This window comes from Peromyscus californicus, unplaced genomic scaffold (genome assembly GCF_007827085.1).
Source record: "Peromyscus californicus insignis strain IS unplaced genomic scaffold, ASM782708v3 Scaffold_11__1_contigs__length_118956290, whole genome shotgun sequence".
In the NCBI taxonomy this organism is placed as follows: Eukaryota; Metazoa; Chordata; class Mammalia; order Rodentia; family Cricetidae; genus Peromyscus; species Peromyscus californicus.
Window position 1 is genome coordinate 107,601,815 of NW_026294402.1, and position 20,680 is coordinate 107,622,494.

General features: G+C 46.5%; 1 long non-coding RNA gene across 1 annotated transcript in view; it reads right to left on the reverse strand.

Moving 5' to 3' along the window:
• LOC128100436 (uncharacterized) overlaps positions 1 to 14,063 on the reverse strand; it is a 415,354-nt gene extending 401,291 nt beyond the window's left edge. The window contains exons 1-2 of the long non-coding RNA XR_008214796.1: positions 14,000 to 14,063; positions 12,461 to 12,552 (exon numbers count right to left, since the gene is read on the reverse strand). This is a non-coding gene — a long non-coding RNA (uncharacterized LOC128100436). The remainder of the gene's footprint in view (positions 1 to 12,460; positions 12,553 to 13,999) is intronic.
• Positions 14,064 to 20,680: the final 6,617 nt, after the last annotated feature.

The following is a 20,680-nucleotide window of genomic DNA, read 5'->3' on the forward strand; positions in this document are numbered from 1 at the left end:
TACAGTGTAACAAAGTTATTAAGGAAGCCAGCCAGGCCGAGCACTTCCCCCAGGCTCTGCCACCTGGACCCCTTACTTACTGATGCCTGCTGTGTTCAGTCTGAAAAAGCACAGGTACACTCTGGTGGGCGACAGGTCAGTTTCGTCTAGTCTACAAAATTTTCCCATCTGCCTGTGGGTGCAGAGATCTTCCTGACTTGCAAACTAAGACAACTTCATTCCATCAGTCCCTCATAAGTTGCAGTTTCTACATCCTGGGCCTTTTTGCCTCTGCCCTCTCAGAAGCATCTGTCTTTGGCAACCATTTCTCATGTACCAGATTTTTCTGGTCAGAGCATCCATACTGTTCTCTAGATGTTATGTTTGATTTTATCTTTTAAGATACAACTGACCTGAGGACTGGGGAGAAGCTCACTTGTGTAAGTACCAGAACCTGTGCAATGAGGGTCAAGTGTGGTGACACATGCTGATCATCCCAGTGCTGAGGATACAGGAACAGATCCAGCAGATCCCAGCTTATCCCTGGGGAACACTGGTCAGCCAGGCTAGCCAAATCAGCAAGCTCCAGGCCAACAAGAGACCCTGTCCCAAAGACGAAGATGGACGGGTCCAAGGAACAACACCTGAGGTTGTCCTCTGACTCCTGTGTGCACACACATGTACACAAACACTAACCCAGAGCACAGTGGGTGCCCTTTATCATTCTCCATCAGCAGCTACCTCCCGAGAAGTCAGCAGCCATTTGGATTGTGAGCCAATGTGAAGGCCAGGTAGGGCCTGCAAGTCCACGTGGCTTCACACTATATCAAAGAGACCAAAACCTGAGCCCCAAGCTGGGAGATCAGAATGCCATCTGCAGTCTAGTTAATTGAATTGCACCAGTATTCATCTAGGGATTTGATACTGCCAAGTTTTACAAAATGGAACCCCTAGGAGAAGCTGGCCGGTGGGTACATAGGGACACACGGTGCTCTTACACCTTGAGAGTGTATGCTGCAGAATCAAAGAAAGAAAATAAAACTAAGATCCAGCATTGAAAGTGTGGGCTTGAATCCTGGTCTTTGTATCGCTGAGCTGAGACCTCTGCTACATGACAGACACTGTGCAGAGCAGCTGCACACTGTTCTCTGTGCTTCCTACCCTGTCACACACACAGATTAGGGCACCAAAAAAATGAAAAGGAAAGACTCATTCAGTGATTCCATGACTCCATGAATAAATAAATAATTGCCCCTGAGCAAATCTTGTAAGCTCCTGGCCTCTGCTTCTGTATCTGTGAGTGCCTGCCAGGGGTTGGGGGAGAGTGGGGGTGCCTGCCAGGGGTAGGGGGAGAGTAGGGGTGCCTGCCAGGGGTAGGGGGAGAGTGGGGGTACTTGCCAGGGGGAGGGGGAGGTGGGGGGTCCCTGCTAGATGTAGGGGTGGGGTACCTACCAGGAGAGGTGCCTGCATAGGTGGGCAGTGGGGGTGACTTTACCATGCAAATGGTGGTCTTTGGTCTGGGGTTGCTGTTTACTGACCACTGGGACTCAGGCCAGGCCAGTAGAGTCCAAACAGGGAGTAGAATTGCACATACTCTGACCTCATTCAGGTTGCTGACCAGGAGGCCCTAGGAGATATTGTTTGTTTGTTACATGTATTTACTGGGGCTCGTGGGGGCGCGTGGACACATGCATACCTCAGCACCTGTGTGGAGGTCAGAGGAAACTTCCAGGAGTCGGCTCTCTCCTTCCACTTCTTTCCTTTTACTATGCAGGTCCCAGGAATCCAGCTCAGGTTGTCAGGCTTCCTGGCCAACACCTTTACCTCTGGAGCCATCTTGCTGGCCCCACCAGGAGCAGATTTAACCAACTCACCCAAGTGGCTACGTTTTGCAGCAAGACTTGGGACACACTTGAAGAAGTACTGGGCTTCTTGGCACCCTGCGATGACAGAAGGGAGGAAGGGAGAAAGAGGAGGAGGAAACAGCCTGGTGGTCATCTGAGGCAGACATGTTTGTTGTTCATGTTGGGAGCTGCCAGTGTGTACAGGGGAAGAGGACCCACAAAAGGAACTCCTGAAGCCATTTGTAGTCCAGTTGCCCACGAGCTCCAACTTTGAAGATATTCGATATTCTCTTTATCCCAGAGTGTCCTAGGAACTCAACTAGATACAAAGTAATTCTGACTTTGATTCCGGAAGAATTTTTATTAAGGGCAGGTAGTGCTGTTTCTGTATATAAAATCGTGTCTCAAATAAAGGAGAGAGAGAGAGAGAGAGAGAGAGAGAGAGAGAGAGAGAGAGAGAGAGAGAGAGAGAGAATTGTGAGAAAGACATTTGTGGAAAGCTGTAGGGAAGCTTAAATGTGCGGTGCCTTTCTTCCCACACTTATCAGCAAGCCACTGTCACCTTCTAGATCCACCAAGAAATTCTTCCCCCCTCTCCCAGGCTCTTCACCAGAGAAAAGGGGGACAGGATGTTTTTGGCAAGGGTATCTTCCTTTTATATGGGGTAAGGACACTGGCAAATGGTCTTATCCAGCGTTCAGGCTTTCCTCAGGCATGTGAGCTTATCTGTGTTTCCATGTGTCTACTGTCAGTACATATGTATCTGTATATGTCTGTGTATGGTATTAACTACATGTGTTTCTGTGTGTCTGTGTGTTTGTATGTATATGTATCTGTGCTAATGTCAATATGTGTGCATGTGTGTCAGGATCTCTGCCTGCATATGTATGTGTCTGTGAATGCCTGTCCATATATATGTTATCTAACTATATAGGTGTCTGCACATATGTGTATGTGTAGGCATCTATATGTGCCTGGTTTTGCTCAGGTCTTTTTGCATCTGTAGATGTACATATGTAACAATCTGTGTGTATATATAAATTGACATCAGAATACGTCTATATGCATGGTCTGTATATGTGTCTGAAGGCATCTATACATGTGTGCACCTTTGGATGTCTATTGATTTTTTTCCTTTTCTTTTTATTAAGAGATTTTCTATTCATTTTACATATCAACCACAGATTCCCCTGTCCTCCCTCCTTCCATCCCCCAGTCTTCCCTCCCAACCTACCCCCCATTCCCACCTCCTCCAAAGCAAGGTCTCCCTTGGGGAGTTAACAGAGCCTGTATATTGAGTTGAGGCAGGTCCAATCCCCTCCTCCCTGCACCAAGGCTGAGCAAAATGTCTCAGCCTAGGCACTAGGTTCCAAAAAGCCGGCTCATGCACTAAGAACAGGTCTGGGTCTCACTGCCTGGGAGTGAGAACAGTTGAAGCTAAACAACTGTCTCACTTATCCAGAGGGCCTAGTCCAGTTCCATGGGGGTTCCTCAGCTATTGGATCACAGTTCATGTGCTTCCAATAGTTTGGCTAGTTGTCTCTGTACTTTTTCCGATCATGGTCTCAATATCTCTTGCTCATATGATCCCTCCTTTCTCTTGTCGATTGGACTTCTGGAGCTCCACCTGGGGCTTGACCATGGATCTCTCCATCTGCTTCCATCAGTCACTGGATGAGGGTTCTATCATGACAGTTAGGGTGTTCGGCCATCTGATCACCAGAGTAGGTCAGCTCAGGCACCCTCTCAACCATTGCCAGTAGTCTACAGTGGAGTCATCTTTGTGGATTCCTGGGGACCTCTAGCACTATGATTCTTCCTATCCCCATGGTGTCTTCATTTATCGTGGTATCTCTTTCCTTGTTCTCCCACTCTGTTCCTGATCCAACTAGGACCTCCCGCTCCCCTAAGCTCTCTTTCCCCCAACTCTTGTTTTCCATTACCCCCCTCACTCCCAGTTTGCTCATGTAGATCTCATCCATTTCTCTGTTGCTGGGCAATCCCTGTGTCTTTCCTAGGGTCCTCTTTACTAGCTAGCCTCCCTGGAGCTGTGAGTTGCAGTCTGGTTATCCTTTGCTTTACATCTAGTATCCACTTCTACCATGTTTGTCTTTCTGAGTCTGGGTTACCTCACTCGGGATGATATTTTCTAGTTCCATCCATTTGCCTGCAAACCTCATGATGTCATTGTTTTTCTCTGCTGAGTATTACTCCATTGTGTATATGTACCACTTTTTATTTATCCATTCTTCAGTTGAAGGACATCTAGGCTGTTTCCAGGTTCTGGCTATTACAAATAATGCTGCTGTGAACATAGTTGAGCATGTGTCCTTGTGGTATGATTGAGCATTCCTTGGGTATATGCCCAAGAGTGGTATAGCTGGGTCTTGAGGGAGATTGATTCCCAATTTTCTGAGGAAGTGCCATATTGATTTGCAAAGTGGCTATACCAGTTTGCATTCCCACCAACAGTGTAGGAGTGTTCCCCTTGCTCCACATCCTCTCCAACATAAGCTGTCTTCAGTGTTTTTTATCTTAGCTATTCTGACAGGTGTAAGATGGTATCTCAGAGTTGTTTTGATTTGCATTTCCCTGATTACTAAGGATGTTGAGCAATTCCTTAAATGTCTTTCAGCCATTTGAACTTTTTCTGTTGAGAATTCTCTGTTTAGCTCTATAGCCCATTGGACTGTTAGGTATTTTGATGTCTAGTTTCTTGAGTTCTTTATATACTTTGGAGATCAGCCCTCTGTCAGATATGGGATTGGTGAAGACCTTTTCCCATTCTGTAGGCTGTCGTTTTGTCTTATTGACCGTGTCCTTTGCCCTGCAAAAGCTTCTCAGTTTCAAGAGGTCCCATTTATTAATTGTTGCTCTCAGTGTCTGTGCTACTGGTGTTACATTTAGGAAGTGATCTCTGGTGCCAATGCATTCAAAACTACTTCCTACTTTCTCTTCTATCAGGTTCAGAGTAACTGGATTTATGTTGAGATCTTTGATCCACTTGGGCTTAAGTGTTGGTGTCTATTGATTTTTTTGTGTCTGCATTCCTCTGTAAGTATCTCTTTGCATGTATCTGGATACATTTGCACATGTGGGCATCTTTATGTGTGTGTATACACATCTATACATGGGTGTGCCTCTGCCTGTGTGTGCACATCAGTGTGCATCTACACACAGCCATGTGTCTGCAGTGCTATGAGTGATCCCTTTGCTGTAGACTGAGGGAGCACCTCACTTGTTTTCCCAGGATTGATCCCAGGGCTCAGTGCTCCCTCTCTGATTCCTGCTTCCACACCCTGAGATGTTCCTGAGCCAATGCAAATGCTGAGCTCAGCAGCACTGGGCTTGGCACAAGCAGATGTAGGTTACAGGCTCGGTATGAGAGTGGAAAGATCTCTCACTGTCTGTGCTGTGGGAAGACCTCTCTCTTCCACTCCCTCCTAAGGAGGTCACAGGAACATCAGGGAAGAAGCATTGCGGGTTCTGCAAACTCCAAACAGGACAAGGATCAGTTATGTTCATTTCTGGGCATGTCTCAAGCACTTTCACCTTACAGGGTCCTTAGCCCCCTAACAATAGGGAGCCCCTGAGAGTGTCCTTAGGCATCACTGCCAGGCCCTACACTAAGGGCTTTGTTTGCCTTCCTTTCTTGAAAACAGTCCTTCAGGTCCACATCTATCTTTCAGAGAAGAAATGAAGTCAGGAGAATCCAAGTCCCCAGGACACCCCAGGTCTGTGCTGAATGTTGTCAGTCCTTAGTGGAGCTCTCTCCTGATGACTCATCACCCTAATCTTTGAGGGCTGTGTGTGAGAAGGGTCCATGTGCAGACTTCCATGAAGAGCTGCCTCTCACTGGCACTCCCACTCTGGCAGGCTCCTGGTGGAATGCAGACTGTATTTTCCAATGCAGATCAGGGACCTAGTGTTTGCCATCAGCCTGATTGCTGTGTTGGAGAGGGGGTTGTCATCGATTTTCTCTCATCTACCTAACAATTGCTGTTAGAATCTAAAGAAGTGTCCCTTTGTTCTGGAGACACAATTCAAGAAGTCTGAAGGAGCAAGCCTGTACATGCCATTAAGCTGGGGGAAAAAACAAAAACAAAAACAACTCTGTAATTTGACAGGATGGAATGTGACACTGCTCATCTCCAAAGCTTTGCAAAAATTAATTACTAATTAATCTAAAACTTCAGAGCATTCTTTATTTATTATCTGTGCACTCCAAACTCAAAACATTTATATCTAAAATTATGAGTGGTGAAACAACCTGGGGATGCTTTAAAGCAGAAAAAGACAAGTTCAAGGAATTCTTTGAGAAAGACAAAGCCCGGATATGTCAGTGAGAAGAGGCTGCTGGATTATCCCAAGAACTGTTAGTGTCGTCCTAGAAATTTGGACACAGATATTCAGTGGGACGTCTGCTGAAAGCATCTCTCCAGAGCACAGTGTTAATCAGGTGAGAGCACAGAGGGATACAGAGAGGGAGCTGCTCTATCCCTTCTCTCAGAGCTGAGGGGATTTGATTCATAGCTACTCCCTAAAATAGAGCTTTGCTGAGAGAAGCCAAATTGGATTGTCCCAACAGACGAATGAATCATTAATCACAGTGAGGGAACTGTGAGTGGGGAGAAAGAGAAAGAAAAGGAAGGGAAAGAGGAAGGGAGGGGGAGGGAAGGAGGGAGGGAGAGAGAGAGGGACGGAGGGAGGGAGGGAGGGTGGGCAGAGGCTGAGATACAAGGGAAGAAATAGGAGAGCAGGAAGGCAGAAGGGAAACAGGAAAGAGGTGAGGGAGAGAGATAGAAGGAAAGAGGAGAGAAAGAAGAGGAAGGAGCGAGAAGCAGAGAAGGGGAAGGGAAGAGAGATGAACAGGGAAGGAAAGAGAGAGGTGAAAGGGAGAAAAGAGAGGACAGAGAGAGGCAGACAAAAAAGGACCATTACAAGCAGTGCCTTCAGAGTAAAAGACTTCAGCCACCATAGCTAAAGCACACACCGTTCACGCAGAAGAAACCTAGGCGGGGACATTTGCCAGTCTTAACTCAAGGTAGGAAAGGCAAACCCTTCTAAGACCACAAAGCAAGCCAGTTGACCACCCACTCTTGTGCACCAAGCCTCTCTTGAGCCCCACCTGGTGGTCCTTCTTGCCAAACCAGAAGTCAGGCTGTTAGCTGGGAAAAAAAAAGTTACAGAAAAATCCACGTACAAACCTACCGTAACCAGTTTTCTAGAGACCAACCAGAAGTCACGCCTGTCTAGAACTGAGGTCTCTCCTCACTTCCCTTTGTCCCCCTTCCATGACCCGCTGCTTCCTCATCACAAACTGAGGTTACAAGGCATTTCAAAGCTGAGAGCAGGGCCAGAAACCCTGCAGGACACCAGTGGGAAGGTGGTGGAGCTGAGCAGGTGTGAGTTCACCTCACAGCAGGAAACAAGTCTGGCTTGTTAGGCTGTGAAAGAGTTTGTGAATTTTCACAATGGAGGCGACACACTAGACAAACAGGAATGTTTTAGACTGTGAAAGAAGATGCTTTCCGCTCTGACCAAGGACCCTGCCGGCTTCCCGGCAGAAACAGCAGAAATGCGTCTTAGCAACCGGAATTGTTTCGAGGGTATTTTTAGGTTAGATGTGGAGATTGATATTTCCCCATAGGGTTTGGTAGGAGGAAGGATGGGAACACCCATGAAAAGTCTCAGAGGTACCATTCTTGCAGAAACAGCAACACCATCCTCTATAGAGTCGGGACCTCCCAGGGTCCCAGATCTCGGAAGATAATGTAAAGATAAAGACTGCGGCTGAGGAAAAGCCTTCAGGCACCGCTTGGAACTCAGCACACTGAGGCCCTGGACAGCTGACCCTGCACACCAGCTTCTAGAGAGACTCTCCATCAGCAATACAGCCTTCGAGAGGGAGCTGGCAGAGCAGCGACTGGCAAATAGCATTTTAAATTAAATAGTATATTTTAAAACGTGCTTCAGAGGTTAAAGGCACAGATGGCAGGCACCCTGGCTGTAGAGGACAGCTGTCCTGAGGATAGGCGTGGGTCAAAGTGCCACTTCACACAAGCTTTCTGAACTTTGAGCAGGGAGTCACCAGTCCTGCCTTTGCCCTGGGTCTGGGGACCTTGCTGGGGACCTTGCTGATTAACTGGTCCATCACTGGACCAGGCCAAAGGCTCTTAAGCTGAAGACATTACCAACTGAGAACACCATCATGCAAGACTACTTTGCAACATCATGCATGTCTTTGTGTGTGTGTGTGTGTGTGTGTGTGTGTGTGTGTGTGTGTGTACATGTGGGGGGTTGTGTATGTTTGTGGTGTGTCTCTGTGTGTGCTTATATTTTTTTTTTTATTTTTATTTTTTTTAATTTATTTTAATTTATTTTGCAATACAATTCAGTTCTACATATTGGTCACGGATTCCCTTGTTCTCCCCCCTCCCGTCCCCCTCACCTTCCCCCCAACGCCCCCCCCCATTTGTGTTGTTTCTTTTTTTTTTTTTTTTTTTTTTCCCCTTTTCTATTTTAATAAAAAGGAAAAAAAAGAAAAAGGTTATAACTAACAAAAGAAAAACTATATACAAAAGTATAATGACTATATACAATATATACAAGTAATAAATGTCTAAACAATGTCTAGTCCATTTGTATTTGACAAATTCAGAGAAAATAATTTCATTATCTATCCTATTTTGTTAAGTCCAAAATGTATCTAATTCACTTTCTATCCTAATTAATCTTCAACTATAACTAACTAACCTTCAACTATAACTAACTAATCTTCAACTCCCTCAGAGACCCAAGAAGGAAATAATATTAGCTAACAAAAATAAAAACAGAAAGTGCATGCAAGCAACTTCCAAAAAATTTGTGAGTTGACAGAAACAGCCAGCTGCCTGGACAGTCACCTGAGGTTTCTCCACAGTGTTGGGGCATCATCTTCAGCCTATAGGCTTAGCATATCTGACAGACTCATTTGTGAAGTAGGATGTACACAAGGTCGACAGTTCAACCTCACATTGGGTGAGAGCAGTCCACGTACCAGAAACACCTGAATTCCACTAGTGTCATGTCATGATTCAGGATTTTAAATTCTGGAAATTGTTGTTGATTTTTTAATTCAGCTGTCCATTCTTGGCTGTGTATATATGGCTTCATCTTAACATCCCGTTCTTCTCCACATCCCTCTGTCAAATGCCAGTTTACTATTGCGAGGCGTGAGCTTAGTTACTCTTCAAGAATAACTGTTTCAGCTGCTGTTCCATTGTGTGCTTATATTTTTAATATTTATTGTATTTTATGTGTGGGGGTGTTTGTCAACATGTACAACTGTGTACCATGTGAGAACAGAGCCTGTAGAGCCAGAAGAGGACCTCAGGTCCCCTGGAACTGGAGTTACAGGTGGTTGTGAGCTGCCACATGGACGCTGGGAATGGAACCCAGGTCCTCTGGAAGAGCAGCCAGTGCTTTAACCACTGGGCCATTCTCCAGCCCCACCTAGTTTTCAGGATTATTTCTATTAGAATTGTTTCCTTTTAGTTGGTTTTATAAGGAAGCAATGAAAAGAAAAAAAGAGAGGGACACTGTCGTACAAACTACTCTTAACTAAATACCCACATTTCCCATTGAGCTCCAGCCTTTGGGAACCAACGAAGTGTGTTCCTCACCCTGGACAACCCACTGAACTGAAACGATAGTTCATAAACTAGGCAGTCCTAGATCTACAGCATCAAGATTATCTGGCAGTATGTCAAAAGTGTGAATTCTTCAGCCCCAGCTCAGACCCACTGACTGAATCAGAACCTTGGGTGTGAGTGGGGACCAGCAATCTGTTTTGACAATCCCTCTGATGACTTTGAGGCTCATGCTGGTGTGAGCAGGGCCACTGGCTAGGGTGTCCAGTGCATATTTGTTCACAGGGAGAGAGTGCCCCGATCTGGCCTCTTCCTGCACCACAGCTTTAAAAAAGCCAATTTTCGTTATTTGCTGGCCCTGATCTCTGTCTCTGGGGAATGCCTTTGTGTTTCTGGAACTTTGGTCCTGGGCCGGGTCTGCACTCCGCATCTGAAATTGGTGCTGTTGGGGAGATTGCTGGGGGGTGGCTCAGCAGGTAAAGCACTTGCCATCCAAACATGAGGCCCTGAGTTTGAATTCAAAGAACCCCTGGAAATATTTTACTTTTCATGCTGTCTGACAAAGCGGATGTAACCTGGTCCCCAGTGCCTTCGCTGTGGAACAAGCTCCTGTGCCCGGGGGGGGGGGGGGGGGGATACGACTCTTGAAGGCAATCAAAGGCATCCCCAGTCACCCCAAGAGTGTGAACTGGCTTTCTAGAACATTCTGAAAGTTGGGAAAAAGGATATGACAATGTGAGATGGGAGGGGGTGGCGCAGGAAGGGAGGGAGGGAGAGGGAGGGGGCACACATATCTCTTCCTTCCACTTCACAGAGGCACAAGTGTGTGATCCCAACACTCCTACAGAGAAATGGAATGCTGAGACCAGAGAAATGGGTTAGATAACATGTGGTACATGGTGGTAAATGATGAAAAAGAAACCGTGTTCCTGGGGAAGATAGGAAACGAGGAGCAGCACCCGGGGTTGTCCTCCGACTGCCACATGTGCACCACAACATGGGTTCATCTTCACTTACACACACATACATACACACATACACACACACACACACACACACACACACACACACACACACGTGTAATTTTAATAGATACAAATTTTAAAAATGAAATTGAGTTGAAGGTACAAGGCCAATGCCATCTCCCAGGTATGCCTTCAATGTCTCTGTCCAACTTTCTACCCACGGGTGCTGTACTCAGAGGGACAATGATTCAGACTTGGTCCATGGCTCTGGGGAGCCCACAGTGTAGAGGTGGAGACAGCCTTGGAAACAGAGTCTTGTAATGCAAACTAATCTGTGCTGTCCAGAGACCTGAGCCAAGAGCCTGGGCATATACTGCAGCCCTGGGGAAAACAAGGACACAGCATCTCCCTTCATCTCTGCAGCCCTGGCAGAGATCCAGTAGCCCAGGCAGAGAAATGACCAGGGAATAAAACAGTTCCCTGCATAATTCAGCTCTCTATGCCTTCCCTGTGGAAGACAGCTTCTGTGCCTAGGCTGAGGGATTCCTGAAGGCAGGCAAGAGAAGGAGGCAGGGAGGCATCCCCAGCCACCCGAGAGTGTGAGCTGGCTCTTGGGAATCTTTAAGATGTGGGGATGGGGATATGGTAGTGTGTGTGTGTGTGTGGGGGGGTGATCTGTGTGGGAAGGCAGTGCCTATCTCTGCCTTCCATGTCTTCCATTACTAAGAAGCAACACTTGTCATCAAATTCTGGAGTTCTATGGCCAAAGTCATCTCAGTCTGAGATTTGTTCCCGCCCCTCTGCCCTTTTCTGGCTTAAATCTCAACTAAATGTTTGTTAGCCCTCTGCTGAGAGCCCCAGCAGCGGAAACCTCACCTCTGACCACCGCCAAAAGCCAGGGCAGCATCTCTTCTCCCTGTGTCTACAGCGACACAATATCTCCTCCATGCCACTCACCTCCAGGGTCCTGCACCTGGCGTTCCGTGGAATGATTTGCCAGGAGACCTGGTTGTATGACTCTGGAGAACTGGTCTCTCTCTCATTTCAGTTTTTCCATTCACCTTTCTGAGCCTCTCTCTATCTGCCTTGGAATTGGAACATTCCATTGCTGCCAACCTAAGGAGTGTGGTAAGGACACAGTGGGACATCATAGACCAGGACCTGACCCTCTAGGTGGGCAGCATGAAGGGATGAAATCAAGTTGGGAAAACAATTCCCAATGACAACACTGAGAAATGTCTCTCTACTGACCAGTCCAAACAGATGAAATAGGACCACAGTATCATGTTCTTGACAACACTGTCCCCAGTCTCCTTCTGTGGGTACAAGTGTGTATGTGTGTGTGTGTGTGTGTGTGTGTGTGTGTGTGTGTGTGTGTGTGTGTGTGTGTGTGTGTGTTTACATATATAGGGATTTATGTGCTTGTAGAGTCAACCTCAGATCTTTCTCCTCAGGTATCATCCATCTTTTTTTGTTTTCATCTTTGAGACAGAGTCTCTCACTGAGACCTGGATCCCCCAATTCAGATGGCCTGCCTGGCCAGTGAGTCCCAGGGACCTGCTCATTGCCACCACCACCACCCCCAGTGCTGGGATTACAAATACGTGCCACCATGTCATGCCCAGATTTTTTAAGATGTGTGTTCTGAGAGTCGGACTCATGTCCTCATGCTCGCGTAGCAAGCATTTTACCAACTGAGCCAACTCTCCAGCCACCTCTGGTCTCTTCCTGATGTTTACATGGAGCCCACTACCTCTTGAATGTAAGGGGCCCAAAAAGGGACAAAAGAACTAGAGCTTGGCAATAATAAACCCAAAGGGCAACGGGTTCAAGGGTTGAAGAAATCAGCTTTAACCGTGACATGGAGACGATACCTGCTTGGTGGGTGCTATGTCATCCACCGTCTCCCTGGTATAGATGTCTCCCTGGGATGGGCTCAGCTGAGGATGGAATGCAGCTGCCTATCTCGTTTTTTATTGCTGTGACCACACCGTGACCACAGGAATTCCTATAAAGAAAACATTTAACTGGGGTGACTCACTTATAGTGTCAGAGCTTCAGTCCATTATCATCGTGATGAGAAGCGTAGCGGCATGCAGACAGACATGGTGCTGGAGTTGAGAGTGCTACATCCTGCAGGCAACAGGAAGTCAACTCAGACACTAGGCAGTATCCTAAGCATAGGAATCCTCAAAGCCCACCTCCACAGTGATACACTTCCTCCAATAAGGCCATACCTACTCCAACAAAGCCATACCTCCTAATAGTGCCACTCCCGATGAGATTATGGGCACCAATACTACCACAACCAACATGCCCAGTGCCCATTCATCCTACACAAAGTGGGCCACCAGGGACTTGGGCATACTAAAGAAGGAAGGCTACATCTTCTGGAATCACAATCCATGGCCCCTCCCATGGATAAACCAAGGATGCTCTCAATTTCACCAACCTTCTCAATGTAACTAACTACACTGAAGCCCTTAGTCCTCCTGCAAAATCCTCTTCAACTAGCAAGGTTTCCCCTACAATTTTTGAATGCATTCACATCTCTACCTTACAGAATTCCCCCCCTTTGCTGACCTCCTGACCTCCTCTCCTCTCCCTTCCCACCTCTCCCCCTCCTCTCTCCTCCCTCCTCATACTTCCTCTACCTTATTCCTTACTACTGACTTTGTACATAGATCAAGAGCTGCAAGGACAAATCAATGCAACCAGGGTGTCACGTGACCTGAGCCCCTCAGCCTGGCTCATAAGCACTCAGCATCTGCCTGGACTGGGCACCTCACAGCTGTCTGATTAAAGCTCAGAGGGAGGGAGGTTTGGTCTGGAGATAGTTTTTATAGTGTTTGCTGAAGGGGTAGTTGCGTGTTGTTTCTATGCCAAAACGAAGCAAAGCATTTTGGAAGAGGAAGGAGGAATAAAAAGCCCAGGCACCCCTCATAGTATTGTTCTGTGTGCCAGCAACTTATGCTTTTTCAGCGTGGGAGGAGAGAGGCTGCAAATGCCACCCTCTGCTCTGGGCCAGGCTTCCTCTGGGCCAGTGGACTCCTCAGCAGGAGAAGGGCTGCTTGGAGCCTGGAGACAGGAATACAATGGGCAAGCTGAGCTTGAAGCTTTCTGCCCAGAAGCCAAGGCTAAAAATGACTTCTACCCACGTGGCTAGTGTATTCAGCATAAAGGGATGGGAGCTAAAGGCTCTGTACAGAACCGGGGAGAATGTTTATCTATTTCTGCAGCCTGCAGGCCATAGCCTTAGGAGCAACTCTGGCAGGGGCTGGGGGGGGAGAGGAGCATTTGCAGTTCTATTTAAGAAGACAGAATTAAACCCAGGATTAGGACGGGACAGGAAAAAGTCCTACCCTTTGCCTGTAGTTGGAGTTTTCCTGCCTGGCCCACAGTCAGGATAAATCTCTGTCACCTGCCAGTCCCACAGCCACTCAGACCCAACCAAGTAAACACAGAGACTTATACTGGTTACAAACTGTATGGCCATGGCAGGCTTCTTGCTAACTTTTCTTACAGCTTAAATTAATCCATTTCCATTAATCTATACCTTGCCACATGGCTCGTGGCTTACCGGTATCTTCACATTCTGTTTCTCATCGTGGCGGCTGGCAGCATCTCTCTGACTCAGCCTTCCACTTCCCAGCTTTATTCTCCTCCTTGTCCCGCCTACACTTCCTGCCTAGCCAATGGCCAATCAGTGTTTTATTTATTAACTAATTAGCAACACATTTGCCATACAGAACATTCCACAGCATTTGCCAGTAGCTGAGGGTCCTTGCCTAGGTGACCCCTCCTGAATCAAGCAAGACCGTTGGACTTCAGACCGTCCCTGCCTTTCCATTGCCTCTTGCATCAGCATCACAAATAGGTGAACAAAACTCCCTGACCCTAGCCATTTTCATCAAAGAGAGTTAGAAACATAGCCCCATAGAAGTAGGGGGGTGGACAGTAGTAACCCATGCCCCCTATGAACAGAGCGTTTGCATGGACTCAGAAGAATCCAGATTCCCCTTCATAACTTTGGAAAGAGAACGCTGGTCTCTTCCAGACGCACTGTTCCTCTAAATGTACACCCCACTGTGTTCTCTAGCTCTCATTCCTCTTCTGGCTGCTGCTTGAGTCCCTCCTCTTCTCTACCCACCATCTTCCATCAGCTTCCATCATCAATATTTCCTGGTGTTTCAGCATGATTTCCATAAATACAGAGCTTGAGATAAGGGTTTAGATGCACATGATCTATTTGGAAGAGAAAGAAAAGAAAGCAGGTTTGAGAGGATGAAGGAGCTAAGTGAAGATGTGAACCCAGATAAAGGTCCAGCCTTGACTTGATTCACAGGGGGACCTGGTTGGGGGAGTGAAGTGCAGAGGTGTTGAACTCCGTTATAAGTCCATCCTTGGCCGTGGGTCTCTCCAAGATGCAGCATGTACAAATTTCAAGGCCAGAAAACTGGAAGCTTCTTGGAAGAAGTTTTCTATTGTGAGCGTTGAGCAGTCCACCCTCCCAGCAGATGGGAGGGACTTCTTAGAAATGGCATTTGGAAACTTCCATAGCAGTTGGAACCTATGGTCTCAGTGCCCTCTTTATCCCCAAATCAGACAGGATCAAAAGTGAAAGGTCCATTTCTTCTCTCCACCACCCTGATTCCAGAGCCAGCAGGTGCTGTCTTAGTCTCAGGGGGAACAGGCAAGGAAGACCCCATCATGTCTCACTCAGCCTTCATCTCCAGCATCCACTGTCCCAGTGCAGACTTCAGAATCTCTCACTTGGACCAGTTCATTGATCTCCCCATCAGTTTCCTGGTGTCACCTTCTTTAGCCCATCACTAACAGCAGCTCTGAATGACTAGACCTTCATTTACCATGCTGCCTGCATCCTTTGTTCTCTAAGCATAGCTAATTGCTTCATGTCTTTGTGCCTTTATAGTGTTTCCTCTACACAGAAGGCTGCTGTCCCCTTATTCAATCCTTTAGCATGGCTGCACTCTCCATTCAAGTTCACATGCGGCCTCCTGACTTGGAAATAGCTGAGACTAGAATTAAAGTGTATGTGAAGTAACGCAAGCAGCCACACCCCAGGGACATGTACCTCAAGGTCATAGGCAGGTTACCTGCCACCTCACTAGGGGCGGTGCTTCAGGGTATGGCTCAAACAACCACCCACTACAAAGTAATGCATATATTTATTAGCTCGATTTAGCCTTTCTACAATGTATGTATGTCACATCATGTTGCTCACAATAAATGTCTGAGTTTTTACTTATCAATCGATTAGTGAATGAATGTTATTTCCCTTGCCTAAAGCCTTGTTCGATAGCACATGACCTAGTACAAGCCTCTATATTACAACGTCTATGTTATAAAGAGGTTATTATTTCACTCATTAGGTTCCTTCATAAACCATGAGGGTTCTGAAAGTTTGAGGTATGGCATCAGTGTGTACACCCTCTACTAGCATTTGAATGATAGACTTCCATATGTCTCCCTTGAAAATGGTAAGCAACCTATCCACAGAGCTGAGTTTTTCATCTCTGTTTTATCACTGATCATAAGAAGCTAACTATACCAGTCTGTAATAATGGTGTTATCCATAATCACCCCTGCTTTCTTAGTTACTCCTTAAATCCCTGTGGCCTTGAAATATTGTATCCAATCCTACCGTTATTTAGTTACTTAGACAGGGTTGGTCTCATAGCCAGGGTTGTCCTCAATCTTGCTATATAGGGGAAGATGTCTTTGAACCCCTAATCCTCCTACCTCCACTCCCCAAATGTGGGCATATGCCACCATGGCCAGTATCTACCCACTCCCTGTCTAAATCCTATGCATTACTAGGTTATAGTCTGGTAGTTGCCCCATTAACTGTTAGATACATGATTTTATTTGTCTCCAGTGAACAGGAAACACAACACACACACACACACACACACACACAAGCTATGCCACAATCTTACTACACAAAGAAAAAAATCGTTGGTGTAATCTCCTTGTGAAGGGTTGATCCAAAGTGAGTTTACAAACTTTCTTCTGTAAAAAGTAAAATCACACCCATTTGCAGTAAGGATCACCAGTGTTTACTTCTTCCCCTTCCTGAAAACTTGACAAATCACTCTTGCAAGCTCCCTGTAGATAGAGTGGCCATGTGACCACATCCAGCCAATGAGAAGAGAGTGGAAATGCTGCCCATCCTTTGGAGCAGAAGCAAAGAGGGGCCTTATGGAATTGCCTCAATGCCTTCCTGGGTCTGTTGATTCTGGTGACTCAAATGGTATTGCAAGCAAGTTCTCTTGGGGGAAGACTGCCCTGGAGAGTTACCTACCTACCACAGACTTTGCAAGAACAGTAAATACACTTCTTCTGTCTTAAGTCACAAACTTTAGGGGAGCTTTTCCCCCTCATGAGCTCCTGTATTCACTTTGAGACATAAAGGGTTGACTCCAGCACTTGTCTTGATCCAGTGGTCCTACTGACCACTCCCACACTGTTCCCATTCCGCAGAAGATCCTGGAATGAACCAGACTCCAAAATCCACCAAAAGACAGCCCAAATTCTCCCTCAAGAACTGCAAGATAAATACTGACCTCTGAGGAGCTTTGGGTCAAGTTGTATCACTTCACACAGCAGAACAAGAGCTCTGGTCAGAAATAAGCTAATTCTAGAACCTGCGATTCAATTCAGTGAAACTGTTCTTTGTACCTATTGTGATGCAGGTAGTGTTTTAGGCATCAGCAGCAGTGACAAAAGCTACAGTGTCTGATGCCATCCACGGTGCCTGTACTCCAGAGCCGACGAGACACAGGTGTACAGATGACCCTATCAGCCAATGGTTCCCAATGTCATCATGAGGACTTTCTCGCTGCAAGAAATATTCAGAGAATTTTACCAATGTGAATTACTTTAACCCTCTGGACAGCTGCACAAAATTGGCACCATTGTCTCCAGTCTACTAACGAAGACGTTTAGGCAGAGAAGACCTCATGGGTCTTCAGACAGCAACAGAGAGAAGACACAGCGTTTGTCTGGCTCTGGTACCTGCTTTTTGTCATTGCAAGACACTGCCTTTCAGCAAAGAGTATAAAGAAATACGTCCCCAAATAGCTTGTTTGTAATGTTTATTAACTGCTTTCTCCTCCCTCTCTAAAAGAGAGCACACAACAAATTTTATCTGTAAGGCTGTGATGGAAAAAGCATTATGAAGCCTACAGCTCAGAGCTAACTGAATGATTGTGTCGCTGACTCCTGACCTCACAAGCAAAAGACATCCACCTGCTCTGGAGGGGTAACCTAAAATAAAAATAAAAACTAAGAAACATATCCCAGGAAGATTTCAGAACCCCAGAGTAGAGAGCAGAGCAAGCATACAGCACCTGAGTTTAGAGAGCCAATGCCTGGTCCACAGCAACCTTTGTTGAGACTAATCAGTCATTTCCATACCAACCAAATGCCAAACAACTGTTAAAATTATGAGGATTTCCAAGGTCGCTCACTAGGCTGCTTTATCTCCTCCCACAAACTATAAAGATTTTCCATACCATGTGTTCTTGCTACCAAGCCCAATACAATTGCTCTCTGAAATACTGGAAGTCTGCAGGGGTTCTGCCAATTATCTGGGACCTTATGAAATCCAATATCATCTTGGCAACAATTTTTGCAGGATAAACATAAACCTCACTGCTCAAGAAAATCTTAATAGCATTCAAAATACGCCAGCAACTGATCAGGCCAGGCCTGGAGGCTCCAGAGAACCTGATACGGTTTTAGTGTTGTTTTGTTTTGTCTGGGGGAGTGGAGAGGGCAGGTTTGGGGGAGGAGTTGCATGTATATGTACATGCATGCCAGGTGTGGGTTGTTCTTCAGCCATCTTCTTCCTTAGACAGGGTCTCTCACTGGGACCTGGGATACACCAATTAGTCTAGACTGGCTGCCACTGAGCTCCAGAGAACCGCCTGTCTCTACTTGCCCAGAACTGGATTTCAAGTGCCTGTCACCATGCCTGACTTTTCGCATAGGTGCCAGGATCAAAACTGAGGTCCTCATCCTTACGTCACAAGCACTCTACCAATACCAACAGAGCCATCTCCTCAGCTCCTTGACAGGTTCTGAACATACCATTTTGGAAAACATTTATTAATTAATCCTCAACATGCTGTATGCACAGCTCCAAACAAAATAAGAATATTAATAACAATACTCAGGATCCCAGCTTTGAAGTTTCCAGCAATTTCGGGTGCTCTGCTTGACGTGCTGAAAATATCCTCCTATTTCTAAAGAGGTGACAGCCTTTGGGGGCTAGAAGATGAGGGAACAGCTTGCCGAGAGAGTAGTCAGGATTTCAAGGTCTCCCCACTTCTCCATGCTGGCAAAGCAGCATCGTTTCAAGGACCAAGAGTGTAAAATACAAAGGAAAGGAAAAAACACAATAAAGTTTATGCCCCATAATCCAGATGCAGGTCTACAGGAGAGCTCAAAGTATAGCTTCCTCCTCTGCAGGCCAAGGTCCCTCCAAGCACTGAGCACCACAGGTGTGTTGAGTAAGCACAGGTAAGAAGAATAAAACACCATCCCTGGGCCATGATGAAGTTCCACTACTGGGCTGGCATCTGTTGGGAAATGCAAGTAGAGATTTTTGCTGATGGTCCAGTCTCAAGGCAGCTGGACCTTGTCCAGAATGCAGAGTAAACATAAAAGTGCATGGCTAAGAATCCAGTCAGTAAGTCAGCTCAGTTTCATCTATTTCTGACAGTGGAGGAGAGGGCTTGCTTGTTCACACAGGCCCATCACTGGTCCCCAAGCCAGAGTCGCTGACTCAGTAGCTCTGAGAATCATCATGTCTAATATCTTAGGATATGATGACGTTGATGGTCCAGAGACCACTACTGGAGAACAGCTCACTCTGTCGAGTAGGGAGAAACAACCAAGGAAAGAGGGAGTCCCAGAGATAGCTCAGCTTTTGTAGTCAGAGGGAGTGGAAAGCAGAGTTTCTGGGGACTCCATCCCTGATGAGTGGCCCACAAATACCTCCACCTGTACTAGGTGGTACTCCCTAGCCTCCCACAGCAAGAAGGGAAGCAGCACTTTGAGCATAAGCCAAGCGTCTCCACAAGGGTCCTTGTACTTTATGTTCCTTTTCCAGATGTGGAGACTGAGGCCCTGGAAGGCAACCAGAAGAATCAAAATCCAAGTCCCTTACACATGACAGGACAAGCTCCCTCCTGACACGTACCTGGACTGCGCAGGCTATGATTCCCAGCATTCTTTACACTTGCAACGACAAAGCACAAAGAAAATTATAAGGTGGCTGCAAGCTCAGTAAGCCCAGTTCTGTCTCAGAACTTGCTTTGTTTTTTGAAGCACCCGTGGATATTCCAGGAGATTACTAGGGTCCTGAGGACCCTGAAAGGGTCACTTGATCAGGTTTCCAAAAGGCTGCTGTCCAAAGCCAAAAGATGAGTTTGAAGGTCAATATTCATGGCCAGCTTGATAGGATCTACATTCATTTAGACACACATCTCTAAGGATATCTGTGAGAGTTTCTAGATTTGGTTCATAGAAGTGGGAAGAGTCACCCTAAATTTGGGTGACCCCATCCCCTGGCTGCAGTCCAGGACTACACAAAAAGGAGAAAGCCAGCTGAGCATCAGCCTAGATGTCTCTCTGCTTCCTGACTGTGGATGCCACATGACCAAGTGTCTTGCATTCCTATGGCCATGAACTTCCCTGCCATGATGGACTGTACCTCACTCTGCAAACCAAAACCTTCTTCCCTTAAGTTGTTTTTGTCAGGGAATTTTTGTCTCAGCAAGAAAAGAAACTAATGTGATGAGGAGGTACTCCAACACCTTCAGCTCACCCATGAAGACCTCACCATCACATCCACGTTCAGTAATACCATCACTATAATAGCTGTCCTCGATAATTGAGGCCTAATAGCCAAAGCCCAGTGTTTCTAGCACCAAGCATGCACATTCTCATATAAGACAGCAAGGAGCTTCTCATGTTTTATGATATGGCATCATTTTCTCTGTTCATTCCCTTGCCGAAGCCTATTTCCCTGACACATTTGCCCAAAGCACAATGCTTCACATGGCAGGACACAGGAAGTAAAATGACCAAACGCCTCATAAATGTTCCACACAAGGGCCTTCAGAGCTCCTTCTGCACCCATCTCTTGTCCCTTGTGCGCCATTTCCACGGGCTCATATCCTTCCTACAGTTAGAAAAGCCTAGGAAACCCATGGGTGGGAATCAGGGACAT